The sequence below is a fragment of the Emys orbicularis genome, chromosome 1, assembly GCF_028017835.1.
Source record: "Emys orbicularis isolate rEmyOrb1 chromosome 1, rEmyOrb1.hap1, whole genome shotgun sequence".
NCBI lineage: Eukaryota > Metazoa > Chordata > Testudines > Emydidae > Emys > Emys orbicularis.
The window spans coordinates 141,860,102-141,873,752 of record NC_088683.1 but is presented as its reverse complement, the minus strand read 5'-3'; positions in this window follow the sequence as shown (position 1 = coordinate 141,873,752).

Here is a 13,651-nt window from a genome sequence, read left to right as displayed (position 1 = left end):
AAGGGTTAAGAAGCTCGGGTAACCTGGCTGACACCTGACCCAAAGGACCAATAAGGGGACAAGATACTTTCAAATCTTGGGGGGGGAAAGGCTTTTGTTTGTGCTCTTTGTTTAGGGGGTTGTTCACTCTTGGGACTGAGAGGGACCAGACATCAATCCAGGTTCTCCCCATCTTTCTAAACAAGTCTCTCATATTTTAAACTTGTAAGTAAAAAGCCAGTCAAGGCGTCTTAGTTTTCCTTTGTTTTCTCAACTTCTAAATGTACCTTTTACTAGAGTGTTTATCTTTGTTTGCTGTACTTTGAACCTAAGACTAGAGGGGAGTCCTCTGAGCTCTTTAAGTTTGATTACCCTGTAAAGTTATTTTCCATACTAATTTTACAGAGATAATTTTTACCTTTTTCTTTAATTAAAAGCCTTCTTTTTAAGAACCTAATTAATCTTTCCTTGCTTTAGATCCAAGGGGGTTGGATCTGTATTCACCAGAAGTTGGTGGAAAAAAGGAGGGGGATGGTCAATTTCTCCTTGTTTTAAGATCCAAGGGGTTTGAATCTGTATTCACCAGGAGTTGGTGGGAGAAAGGAGGGGGATGGTTAATTTCTCCTTGTCTTAAAATCCAAGGGGTTTGGATCTGTATTCACCAGGGAATTGGTGAAAGGTTTCTCAAGGCTTCCCAGAGAAGGAAATTAGTTTTGGGAATGGTGGCAGCGGACCAGATCTAAGCTGGTAGTTAAGCTTAAAAGTCTTCATGCAGGCCCCACAGTTGTACCCTAAAGTTCAAAGTGGGGATACAGCCTTGACACCCCCCGCCACTTGGAGAGGCAAAAACCCTGGAGCCGGCCTTGTATTCACTAGATCAGCCTCTGTTTGCCAGAAGCTGGGAATGGGCAACAGGGGATGGATCACTTGATGATTAACCTGTTCTGTTCATTCCCTCTGGGGCACCTGGCACTGGCCACTGTCGGAAGACAGGATACTGGGCTAGATGGACCTTTGGCCTGACCCAGTAGGGCCATTCTTATGTTATGTTCTTTCTACCTCGGGAAGGGGAATAAACAGCACAAATGTGGGGAAGGGCTATCATGAAATCATTGAGTTTGGAAATCTTTGATTAAATGTGAGCTTGCAGGTGTGACAATATGGAGGAAAATAAGCAAATGCTATTTTTGGATTCACAGACCCAGAGGGCGGTAGTACAAGGAAGCAATGGTCTGATGTTGGGGGAAGGAAAAGCTTAGGCTAGACAGCAGGAAAAAGTTCCTAACAGCAATAGTGGCTAGACAGCAGAACCAACACCAAGGGAAGAGGCTGAGGCTGTAGGATTTCAGAGAGGTGAGAATCCATTAGCTAAGACATTAGTGGGGATGACAGAGTGAACCGTTTTGAAAAATGCAGGGCTTCTCAGTGACTGATGAAAGAAGCAGCCTTTGGGGGCCCTGCTGTCTATGATCACTTCATCACAAGGCACAGTAGTGCTTAATGGCTGTTATAACTAAGCTCAAGGAAAAGGGCTGGGTCAAGGAGAAAGCTGGACACTAAAGAAACAGCAAAGTAAACAGTAAAGGGGGGAAAGAAAGAGCTGTGACGAGAGACAGAGACATACATGAAAGAAACAAACAAACACGCAAAGGAGCTGCGGCAGATAGGGAGCCTGCGAAGGTGGGCTCCAGTTTACATAACATCTAAAATAAGAGCAGGGCCTGTGATGGGGGTGAAATCCTGTGATCGGGAAATCAGACTGATCTACGAACCGCTATAAAGGGCCAGGGAATTCACTCAGGGGCCTGGGGAATTCCTGTGCAGGGCCAGAGGCTCCCTAGCCACTCCTTGTCAGCTGTGGCAGCGTTACTTCTTCATGAGGGTTTGCAGGGCAATGCTGATGTGGCCAGCACCTTTTTCTCATATTTGCCTTCTCCCTGCCTGTCACGTGTTTCTAAAGCTACATAGCTCCAGATGTGTGGAGTTTACCCAGAGGGGTGTCTTTTTGTGGGCTGGAAGGGAGGGATGGTACTGTGTTGGCTCAAACCCCTCTCCCTCTGATAGAGAAATATTTACTGAATACCAGTTCTGTATTTGAAAAGAAGCAGGATGATATATTTCTGTCTTACAGCAATCATGAAATACTTTCTATTCCTTCAGTAACTAGAGAGAATGTTAAACAGCAGATCCAGAAAACTTGCAATCAAGAGTAGGGGCATGAAGGGGCATACGAATGTTTAGCATATCTGGCACGTAAATACCTTGCAAAGCCAGCTACAACAGTGCCTTGCGAATGCCTGTTCTCACTTTCAGGTGACATTGTAAATAAGAAGTGGGCAGCATTATCCCCCGGATGTATAAATAAACTTGTTTGTCTTAGTGCAGTGGTTCTCAAACTATTGTACTGGTGACCCCTTTCACATAGCAAGCCTCTGAGTGTGACACCCCTTATAAATTAAAAATACTTGTTTATATATTTAACACCATTATAAATGCTGGAGGCAAAGCGCGGTTTGCACTGGAGGCTGACAGCTCGCAACCCCCCATGTAAAACCTCGTGACCCCCTGAGGGGTCCCGACCCCCAATTTGAGAACCCCTGTTTTAGCGATTGGCTGAACAAGAAGTAGGACTGAGTGGACTTGTAGGCTCTAAAGCTTTTGATTGTTTTATTTCTGAGTGCAGTTATGTAAAAAAAGATAATTCTACATTTGTAAGTTTCACTTTCACGATAAAGAGATTGCACTACAATAATTTTATGAGGTGAACTGAAAATACTATTTCTTTTGTTTATCTTTTTTACGGTGCATATATTTGTAATCATAAATAATAATACAATGTGAGCACTGTACACTTTGTATACGGTGTTGTAATTGAAATCAATATATTTAAAAATGTAGAAAACATCCACAAATATATAAATAAATGGAATTCTATGATTGTTTAACAGTACAAACTGTGATGAATCATGACTATTTTTAAAATCACACAATTAATCATGATTAAGTTAAGGGGGAGGGATAGCTCAGTGGTTTGAGCATTGGCCTGCTAAATCCAGGGTTGTAAGCTCAATCCTTGAGGGGGCCACTTAGGGATCTAGGGCAAAATCAGTACTTGGTTCTGCTAGTGAAGGCAGGGGGCTGGACTTGATGACCTTTCAGGGTCCCTTCCAGCTCTATGAGAGATATATGGAGATATACCTAAGTTTTTAATTGTTTGACAGCCCTAATCTATCATTAGGTATCTAAGTAAGTAGCCTTATTTTCAGTTGTGATGAGTAATCACAGTTCAGATTCTGTCAGTTTGAAAAATATTAGCCTTAAGTTCCCCGAGTCTCAGTTTCCCCATCAGTAAAACAGGAATAATACCTCCCTCCTTGACAAGGGAGCTGTGAGGATTACTGATTATAAAGCACTGAGATCCTTTTTCTGTGAAATCCCATAGAAAAGCAAAGTGTAATATTAATATTCTGAATAAGTTGTGTTGTCACTGTGTTGCAAGGGAAGCGTCAAATTACACACATTGGCCCCAAACCATCCCTGTTCAACAAAGAACTTAAATACATGCTTAACTTTAAGGGTGTGCTAAAATCCCATTGTAGTTAAGTATATGCTAAATGCTTTGCTGCATTGGGGCCTTCATTTAGAAGTCTATAGCTCCAACTAAACATATTATTTCTTTGTTTAGAGTCAATGTATTATTGTTTCAGAACATAATATTATTTCATGCTATCGTAAGACATTAGTTTCACAACCTTTTGCATATAGTACCATCACCTTTTAACACATTACTATGATTCATGAGTTCTGTCTTCCTATGCTGGTCAGGGGTGTGAAAAATCCACAACCTTGAGTGATGCAGTTAAACTGACCTAACCCTGGGTATAGACAACTCTTCCATGGACCTAGCTACCACCTCCTGGGGTGGTGAATTACCTACATCAATGGGAGAAGTCCTTCTAAGTATCAGCATAAGTAGTCTCTTCACTGAAGCGCTACAGTAGTGCAGCTGCGTCGTTGCAGCATTTTAAATGTAGACAAGCCCTTCCACACTGTGCTCTCTGTCTTCTGGAGACTTTGCTTTTGTTCTTTCTTGCTTAGATATGTTCCTTAATCTAAAATAAAATTATTAGTTTATCATTTATTGTTTGTATTTTGAAAGCATCTAGGGCAGGGGTGGGCAAACTTCAGCCTGTGGGCCACCAGCCGATTTAATCCGGCCCTCAAGCTCCCGCTGGGGAGTGGGGTTTGGGGCTTGCCCCACTCCCATGCTCTAGCTGGGGATCGCTCTGCATGCGCATGCTGCGGCTCCCGGAACCAGCGGCATGTCCCTCCTCCGGCTCCTAAGCATAGGGGCAGCCAGGGGGCTCCGTACACTGCCCCCGCCCCAAGTGCCACCCCCGCAGCTCCCATTGGCCGCAGTTCCCGGCCAATGGGAGCTGTTGGGGCAGCACCTGCGGACAGGGCAGTATGCAGAGCCGCCTGGCCTTGCCTCCGCATAGGAGCTGGAGAGGGGGACATGCCGCTGCTTCTGGGAGTTGCTTGAGGTAAACGCTGCCTGGAGCCTGCACCCCTGACCTCCTCCTATGCCCCAATCCCCTGACCCAGTCTGGAGCCCCCTCCCACACTCAGAACCCCTCGGTGCCAGCCTGGAGCATCCTCCTACTCTCCAAACCCCTCATCCCCAGCCCCACCCCAGAGCCCGCACCTCCAGCCGGAGCCCTCACCCACCTCAGCCCCCACCCCAACCCTCTGCCCCAGCCCGGAGGCCCCTCCTGCACCCTGAACTCCTCATTTCTGGCCCCAACCCAGAGCCAACATCCCCATCCAGAGCCCTCACCCCCTCCTGCACCCCACTCCCAATTTTGTGTGCATTCATGGCCCGTCATACAATTTCCATACCCAGATGTGGCTCTCGGGCCAAAAAGTTTGCCCACCCCGATCTAGGGCCTCAGTCACAGAACATGGCTCCATTTTGCAGCTGTTGCACAAGCAGAGCCAGCGCAACCCATTAGGCGACCTAGGCGGTCGCCTAGGGCACTACAATTTGGGGGGCGGCAACCATGGCAGTATTTGGGCGGTGGGACCTTCGGCCGCCTCTGTGGGGCGCGGCATTTCGGGGTGGGACGTTCCGCCGCCTAGGGCGGCAGAAAAGCAGGCGGCGCTCCTGTGTACAAGCACATAACAGAAAATCAGTCCCTATCCTAAGGTGCTTACCAGCTAAGGATGCCTTTAGAAAGGTCATTCAGACCCATATGCTATTGCTGTTTGTGTATAGAAAAATGTAACAGCGGCATTCTCTGAAAATAGCATTATCCCATTTCACAAGGATAGTCAGTAGCTTCCTTTCAGAATAGAAGGGATTTCTGAAAAACAGGGAGTTCTTTAAATTTATCCGGTGTTCTGGCACATTATCTCTGGCTCTGAAAAATTCTAGCTCTGATCTAAGGTTCAGGGGGAAAAGGGGGAGGGGGTGGAAATTTGTAAGGACATTTTTCCTTTTATAAACTGAAAGAAACCACTTGTCAAAGCTCTTTCACAAGTTGAAAGTGGTAGGATCTCACTTTGAAAAATCTCCTATTGTGTGCTAGGGGGCTTTGGACCAATATATAAAATACATGTGGACTATATTGCTTTGCTCTTTTTTTTAATTCCCTAGCTTTGCAGAGAAATGTACCCTGCTGAAAGGAGCTGACTGTGCCCCAAACTTATATTAAACGTACAAAAGCATCAGGCTTTGTCTTCCAAATGCCCTTGTGGCACCTCCACATCCTCTTTAGACAGAAGGGATCAGAGTCCCTCTTGCTGATGCAGGGAGCTATAATTTACATCATCCTAACCCTGCATGGCCACCAGTGCCAAATACCATTGCAGCCACCTCCTTTGGCATGTCTGCTTTAGACTACAGAGGGGTTCTATAGGAGCCCCAACAACAGAGGCTGCACAAGAGATTTCCTGAATCAAAATATCCCCTGACTGCCCTGGCCATGTATCATTCCTGGCCAGCACCACCCATTTGTAGGGCTGAGCTGGCTTCCGGCAAGCCCAACTTATGGGCAAGAGGTTGTGGCTACTTTGCTTCATTGCAGCCTTGCATTCAGAACTTTCTGCCACTGTGGGGCCTCCTTCCAGGATCTTAGCCTGCTCCTGCTGGTGTAGACTGGGCTGAATTTAGCTGAAGAAGTCATTTTGTGAAAACATGGATTCCCCTATAAAGAGTCTGAAACTACTACCATTGAAGAGAATGTCTCTGATTTCAACGGGAATAAGATTAGGGCTATAGTGAGGTGATGGACACCTTCAAAATGTGTGTAATAAATAATAATGTTAGTAATTGATAATTAGTATGCTGCTGTTAAATACACTCACTGGGCTTCCGTCTCCTCTCCATGCCAGCTGTGCTCCCACATGACTCTCTAACACATCTCTCTGGTCACTCAGGAATTGAATGTGCCAATAAAATTCTCAGCTTTTGTGAGACTTGAAGTTAACGATGCCAAGTTTAAGTTAGGTTAGAAGTACTGAGGGAAAAACTAATTGGGGGGGCGGAGGGGGAGAATGGAGGGAGCAAGATATGCTGGGTGCAAAGCCCTCTGATGCTCTGGTGAGGGATTTCCAAAGGAGTCTAAGTGAAACAAACCATGGCCACATATGTACAGACACTACTGAGATGAGGATATAGAACCTGGGACCTCCAGTGCCAAAACACAGGCCTCTGTCACTTGAGGCAAAGCAAGAACAGTGAATAAACAATGGGCTGGTCTAGTTGCTGCAGCCAGCCATGAAAGGGAGACAAGCTCAGACCATTTAGCTAATGGTTATATAATCTGGTGTGTAACTTTATAAGAAGCCCTGGCCCCTCATGTATCACTAGGGATTGACCCCAAGACCTTCAGCACAAACAACACAGGCGGCCTCTTCCATTTGAGCTATAGAGGAACTCCTTTGGTACTGTGTACATACCAAGCTGGAGCAAGCCACTTAAAGAGATAGCATCATCGCTACCACCACCACATATGATCAAAAGAGCCCAAGTTAATAATGTCTGGAGAATTGTAGATGATGTTTGAGATGGTTGATGTAATATGAGATTCCCTGTCCCTGGTCTTTAGCTGGTTTCTCGCTGAACATCAGGTGAATGTGGCTGGTGAATGTAGCAGGTGAATGTCATGGTAAAGATCTTAACCACCCAGTTTCTTCCAAAGTCATGAGAGGGTGGAATGTTTTGACAGTTGACATTCTCACATGTTCCCCTGCACTCTTCACAAAATCATCATGGTCCCCGTAACAGCAGATTACCTCTCCTCAGTGTGGAGATGTGGCCGCTGCTTCAGTTTCTTCCCTTGACGATGGCCTTCTTGGTCTGGAAGAGTGATATAGGGCCCCAAAAGTCCTCCCTTTTGAGAGTAAACAAAAAACAACCATCTACTTCTTCATCCCTCCCTGGCGTTGGTAGTCTCCCCCCTTGATCCTCCTCAAACTCATCAATAGTCCTTTCCTCAATGGGGTCTACCCTCTGTTTACACAGGGAGGGATTGAAGACAAGCTTCCTCCCCCTTAAGGAAAAGGCCCAGCTTGGGTCTAGTACTAATACAGGGCCTCTAGTCCACATAGTATTGCATTGCCCTAGCCCTTTTCCTTCTCTTGCTTCACAACTTTTTGGGGCTTGGGGCGGCCACTTCGGAGAGGGGCGGCACGTCCAGCTGTTCGGCGGCAATTCAGCGGACGGTCCCTCACTCCTGCTCCGAGCGAAGGATCTCCCGCCGAATTGCCGCCGCAGATCGCGATCGCGGCTTTTGTTTGTTTGTTTGTTTTTCGTTTGGCTGCTTGGGGCAGCCAAAACCCTGGAGCCGGCCCTGCTTACAAATCTTTTCTTCAGCCCATCCTGGGCTGAGTGCTTCCCAAGTTCTTTTGGTGATGAGCCCCTTAACAGGTCTGGCCTTTCCCTGATCTCTCCAGAGACCCTGCCCTTCCCCCAGCAAGCAGCTGTTCTCCTTCAGATCTCCATCCACTTTGAAGGAAGGCAGCTTTTTATATCTCCCAGCAGGCCCGTCTCTCAGTCGCCTTCTCTCTCAGTTGTGTGATCAGGGAGAATACCAGGCCTGGGTAAGAGCTGGGACTTGCATCTCTTAAAGGTCCAGCTCATCCTGTGACAATCCAGAGCAGGGCAGATAACATAATGATGTGTTCTTAAGTGAGAGTCTGAAATGTTTCCTTTTGGCTTTTGCAATGGTACTGTGGCCATTCTCTCTGCAACAACATAGAGAAGGTGTTTGCAGGTGTGGCATGGCTAATAGCTCTACAGTTATGTGGATCCATTGACCAAAACCCCCATGTATATAAAGCATAGGATGGAGAAAAGTGGAAGAGCAGCCAACCACCTGAGGAGAAAGAATTCCATTCCCTCCAGACCAGTGGTTCTCAAACTTTTGTATTGGTGACCCCTTTCACACAGCAAGCCTCTGAGTGCGACCCCCCTTATAAATTAAAAACATTTAAATATATTTAACACCTTTATAAATGCTGGAGGCAAAGCGCGGTTTGCATTGGAGGCTGACAGCTCGCAACCCCCCACGTAATAACCTCGCAATCCCCTCAGGGGTCCTGACCCCCAGTTTGAGAACCCCTGCTCCAGACACTTGTGAATATCCCCTATTTAAGGCTAAGACATTCAGGCTTCATGCAAAGATCTTCAATTTAGTGCTTATAGAAAATAATTGCCTCCAGTGTATTCCTAAATGCAGTTGTCTCTGCAGCTGTGTAGTCTTCTTTACATTTTCCCAATGAATGTTTTTAAATGTATGATTTATATTTCATATAACATATGACTATCAACAAAACAACTACAGAAAATCTCACCTAACAGTCCCTAAAAAGCACAATGCAACTCAGTGCCTAGGTTTTTTCTAGAAAGTATTCACTTTTAGGAAAATATTAACACATGAATGAAAGAATCTGATAGCTATATTAGGGAGCAGAGGACTTCCATAGAAAACACAGGAAATATTCAGTTACAGGCCATTTGAAAGAAGCACCATCAAAAAGAATTATTCAGGCAGATATTAACTTTATCTTTCATAGTTATTTCAATTAGTAGTGCCAAGCACATTATTTGCACTCAGTGAAGTTTTGATGATATATTTCCAGCCCGTAATGCAGACAAGTTTGTCTTTCATGGGCAGTATCAGAATCCATTCCATACAGCAACTGCTTTACTTCTCTTATAGTAACTTGTATTTTTTTCAATGCCAAGTTGAATATAGGGTCTTTTTTAAAAGAGACTTGACCTGAGATCTCACGAGGTATGAATCAGGAGTAGCTCCACTGAAGTCAATGGTGTTACACTGGTGTAAAGGAGAGAAGAATCAGGCCCCATAGGCCAGTTCTGCTTTCAGCTACACCAGGGTACTGCAAATCTAGAGTAATGCCACTGACTCCATTGGAATTATTGTACTCCAGATTTACAGCAGTGTGAACAAAAGCAGAATTTGGTCCAAAGTCTTTCATAATTATGTTTTTTTTCTGATTACAATCCTTTTAAATTTAATTTTCATAAAATGTTTTTTAAAAACGCTTAAAGATGCCATTAATTTCACCTCAGATCTCTTAAGGCAATGGCTTGTCAGCTTAGTTTTCTGCACCGCAGATTGTGGTTGCTTGGTTGGTATGTAGAGCAACTGCAGCAGTTGTTCTTCCCTCCCCCCTCATTTTTTAATATAGTAATTTCCTTTTCTAGTAACTCTTAAGTAATGCTTAACTCAAATTACAGCTTGATTGAGTGGGGCACACCAAGGTCAATTGGCTTTGCTGAGGTCACCTAATGATCGAGTGGCTAATTCGAGCGATGAAGCTAGAATCCTGCTGGTCCCTAACACTTTGCTGCAATCACAAGACTACGTTACTTCCCTCATATTCAGGACAAAAGTATTAGGTGAAAAACAAAACCAGCAACATTTTCTTTCAAGTTAACAGCATCTTAGGTCATTTGGTTGCAACTTCATGAGGTAAGGGGCTTGGGAGTAAATAACCACTGCTAGCTAAATTCTAATAGTGAATAGCACTAATGTAGACCTTCACTTCCAAGGATGTCAAACCACTTCCTTAAGGGGAAAATCCTGTCCCTGTCTCCACAGCTGTGGAGAGTCCCCCGGCAGTGCAATCTGTGTGGTTCCAGTGTGTGGGGGATTCAGGGGCGGCTTTGGTCTTCAACAAATGCAAGCAGTTCCATCGCGTTCCCCGCTCCTGGAAAAAGTCCATGACCGTGCTCATCCACAAAAAAGGTGAACAAGACGACCCCGGCAACTGGAGGCCCATCTCCCTCTGCTCCACCATCTACAAGCTGTATGCCAGCTGCCTCGCGGCAAGGATCACAGACTGGTCAGTGTGCAGGGGCGCCGTCAGCTCAGTGCAGAAGGGTTTCATGTCCTGTGAGGAATGCTACGAGCACAACTTCCTCCTTCAGACGGCCATCCAGGAAGCCAGGAGGTCCAAGAGGCAGTGTGCAGTAGAATGGCTTGACCTGACCAATGCCTTTGGGTCCATACCCCACCATCACATCTTTGCCACCCTGGGAGAGTTCGGGATGCCAGAAACCTTCATCCAGATCCTCCGGGACCTCTACAAGGACTGCACCACCACCATCCGTGCCACGGATGGAGAGACAGACGCCATTCCCATCCGCCGCGGCGTGAAACAAGGATGCCCCCTTAGCCCCATCATCTTCAACTTGGCCATGGAACCGCTCATCCAAGCCATCTCCAGAGGCCCGACCGGCTTCGACCTGCAAGGCAAGAAAATCAGCATTCTGGCCTACGCGGACGATCTGGTCCTGACCACGGACGACCCAGAGAGCCTCCAAGGTATGCTAGATGCCACCAGCCGAACTACTGACTGGATGGGGCTCCGCTTCAATGCGAAGAAGTACGCAACTCTGCACATTGACGGCAGAAAAAGGGACCCGGTGCAGGCAACGGGGTTCCAGATCCAGGGTGAGCCCGTCATCCCCCTGGCAGAGGGGCAGGCATACCAGCACCTGGGCACGCCAACAGGTTTCTGTGTCCGGCAGACACCCGAGGACACCATCCAGGAGATCTTGCAGGACGCCGCCAAGATTGATGCCTCCCTGCTGGCACCGTGGCAGAAGATAAACGCCCTGAACACCTTCCTGATCCCATGCCTCTCGTTCACCCTAGGGATCCGCCGTGGCGAAGGTGCCCCTCAACAAGGCACACAAGATCATCCGGAAGCTGGTGAAGAAGTGGCTGTTCCTTCCCCAGAGAGCCAGCAACGAGCTGGTCTACATCGCCCACAGGCACGGCGGTGCCAACGTCCCCCGCATGGGTGACCTGTGCGATGTCGCGGTGATCACCCACGCCTTCCACCTGCTGACATGTCCCGACGCCATGGTAAGGAACATCGCGGCGAACGCCCTGCGTGACACGACAGAGAAGTAGATCGGCAGAACCCCCTCCAACCAAGACATCGCCACCTTCCTGAGCGGCTCCCTGGATGGGGAATTCGGACGGGACGGGCGCGACATCGCTTCACTGTGGTCCCGCACTCGCAATGCCACGCATCGCCTAGGGAAGCGCATCGGCTGCCGCTGGGAGTGGTGCGAGGAGCGCCAAGAGCTGGGAGTCCGGGTGCCACAGATCAGGTCCGACGACAACACCATCGTCACCCCGAGCGCCACGGGCTTGCTGGAGAGGACTCTGAAGGCCGCCATCCACTCGCTGTATGTGGAAACCCTGAAGCGTAAACCGGACCAGGGTAAAGCCTTTGAGTTGACCAGCAAGTGGGACGCCAGCAACCACTTCCTTGCCAGGGGCGGCTTCACCCATTTCGCCGACTGGCGGTTCATCCACCGTGCCCGGCTCAACTGCGTCCCGCTCAACGGAGTCGTCCGCCACAGGAACCGAGACAAGCGTTGCAGGAAGTGCGGCTACTCCAACGAGACCCTGCCCCACGTCCTGTGCAGCTGCAAACCCCACTCCAGAGCCTGGCAGCTGCACCACAACGCCATCCAGAACCGCCTGGTGAAAGCCATCACACCACGCCTGGGGGAGGTCGCTGAAAACTGCACCATCCCCGGTACCGACAGCCAGCTACGACCTGACGTGGTCGTCAACAACGAGGCCCAAAAAAGATCATCCTCGTCGACGTCACGGTCGCCTTTGAGAACAGGACCCCGGCATTTCGCGAAGCCCGAGCCCGTAAGCTGGAAAAGTACGCCCCCCTGGCTGACACCCTGAGAGCGAAGGGCTAAGAGGTGCAGATGGACGCCCTGATTGTCGGAGCCCTGGGCGCCTGGGACCCCTGCAACGAGCGTGTGCTGCGGACCTGTGGGATCGGTCGACGCTACGCACAGCTCATGCGGCGCCTCATGGTCTCAGACACCATCCGATGGTCCAGGGACATCTACATCGAGCACATCACCGGCCACCGACAGTACCAGGAGGCGTGAGCCAGAGTGACGTCGTTCTCCCACTACGAGAAAGGGACCAAGTGACCTTCTCCGTTGGATCATATGAACTGGAACCATAAACTCCCTGAACATTAAAACTCACCAAATGAGGGTCAATCCATCCTCATCATCATATCCACTCATTATACCCCACACCCGAACATAGCCACTCTATGAACTTCATACCCTCATATCTCAATGCCTGTACTTTGACCCATCAACCTTTTACCCCCAATTGGGGATACTGCAGATTATGTATTCCTTATGCCACCCGATCTTAAACCAAACTTTGCACCCTCGATAATCTGTACGTTATTCCCTGATAACCAGAAACATCTATGCTCAAACTCTGTACACTTTTTTCTTAACATCATCTTAATAAAATTTTTAAATCTGTTCTTAACACCAGATTGACTCCTTGCAAACCAGCGCCCAGGAATCAATTGGGTTTGAGGCAGTCCAGGTGTGGAACTGTAGGATCTGCTACCACACAAATCCTCTTATCTTTTCTGCAATTCCTACAGGAGGTGCAGGAGAATCCCTCCTCTCCTCTTCCTTTCACATATTGGCCTAGAACAGAGGTGGGCAAACTACAGCTCACAGGCCACATCCGGCCCGCAGGACCGTCCTGCCCAGCCCTTGAGCTCCTGGCCGGGGAGGCTAGCCCCCGGCCCCTCCCCTGCTCTCCCCCCATCCCCTGCAGCCTCAGCTCGCCATGCCGCCAGCACTCTGGATGGCAGGGCTGCGAGCTACTGCTGGGCAGTGCAGCGGCGAGAGTTGCTGGCCTGCCCTGGTGCTCTAGACTGTGCGGTGGCATGGCTGCCAGTCCTGGTGCTCTGAGTGGCATGGTAAGGAGGCAGGGAGCAGGGGGGTTGGATAAGGGGCAGAGGGTTCCAGGGGGCAGTCAGGGGACAGGGAGTGGTTGGATAGATGTGGAAGTCCCGGGGGAGCCTGTCAGGGGGTGGGGGGGGTCTCATGAGGGGATGGTCAGGAGACAAGGAGCACGGGGGGTTGGATGGGTTGAGGGTTCTGAGGGGGGAAGTCAGTGGGCAGGAAGTGGGAGGGGGCGGATGGGGGCGGTGGCCAGGCTGTTTGGGGAGGCACAGCCTTCCCTACCTGGCCCTCCATACAGTTTCGGAACCCTGATATGGTCCTCAGGCCAAAAAGTTTGCCCACCCCGGCCTAGAAACTAGCCCAACAACAGAGCACCGA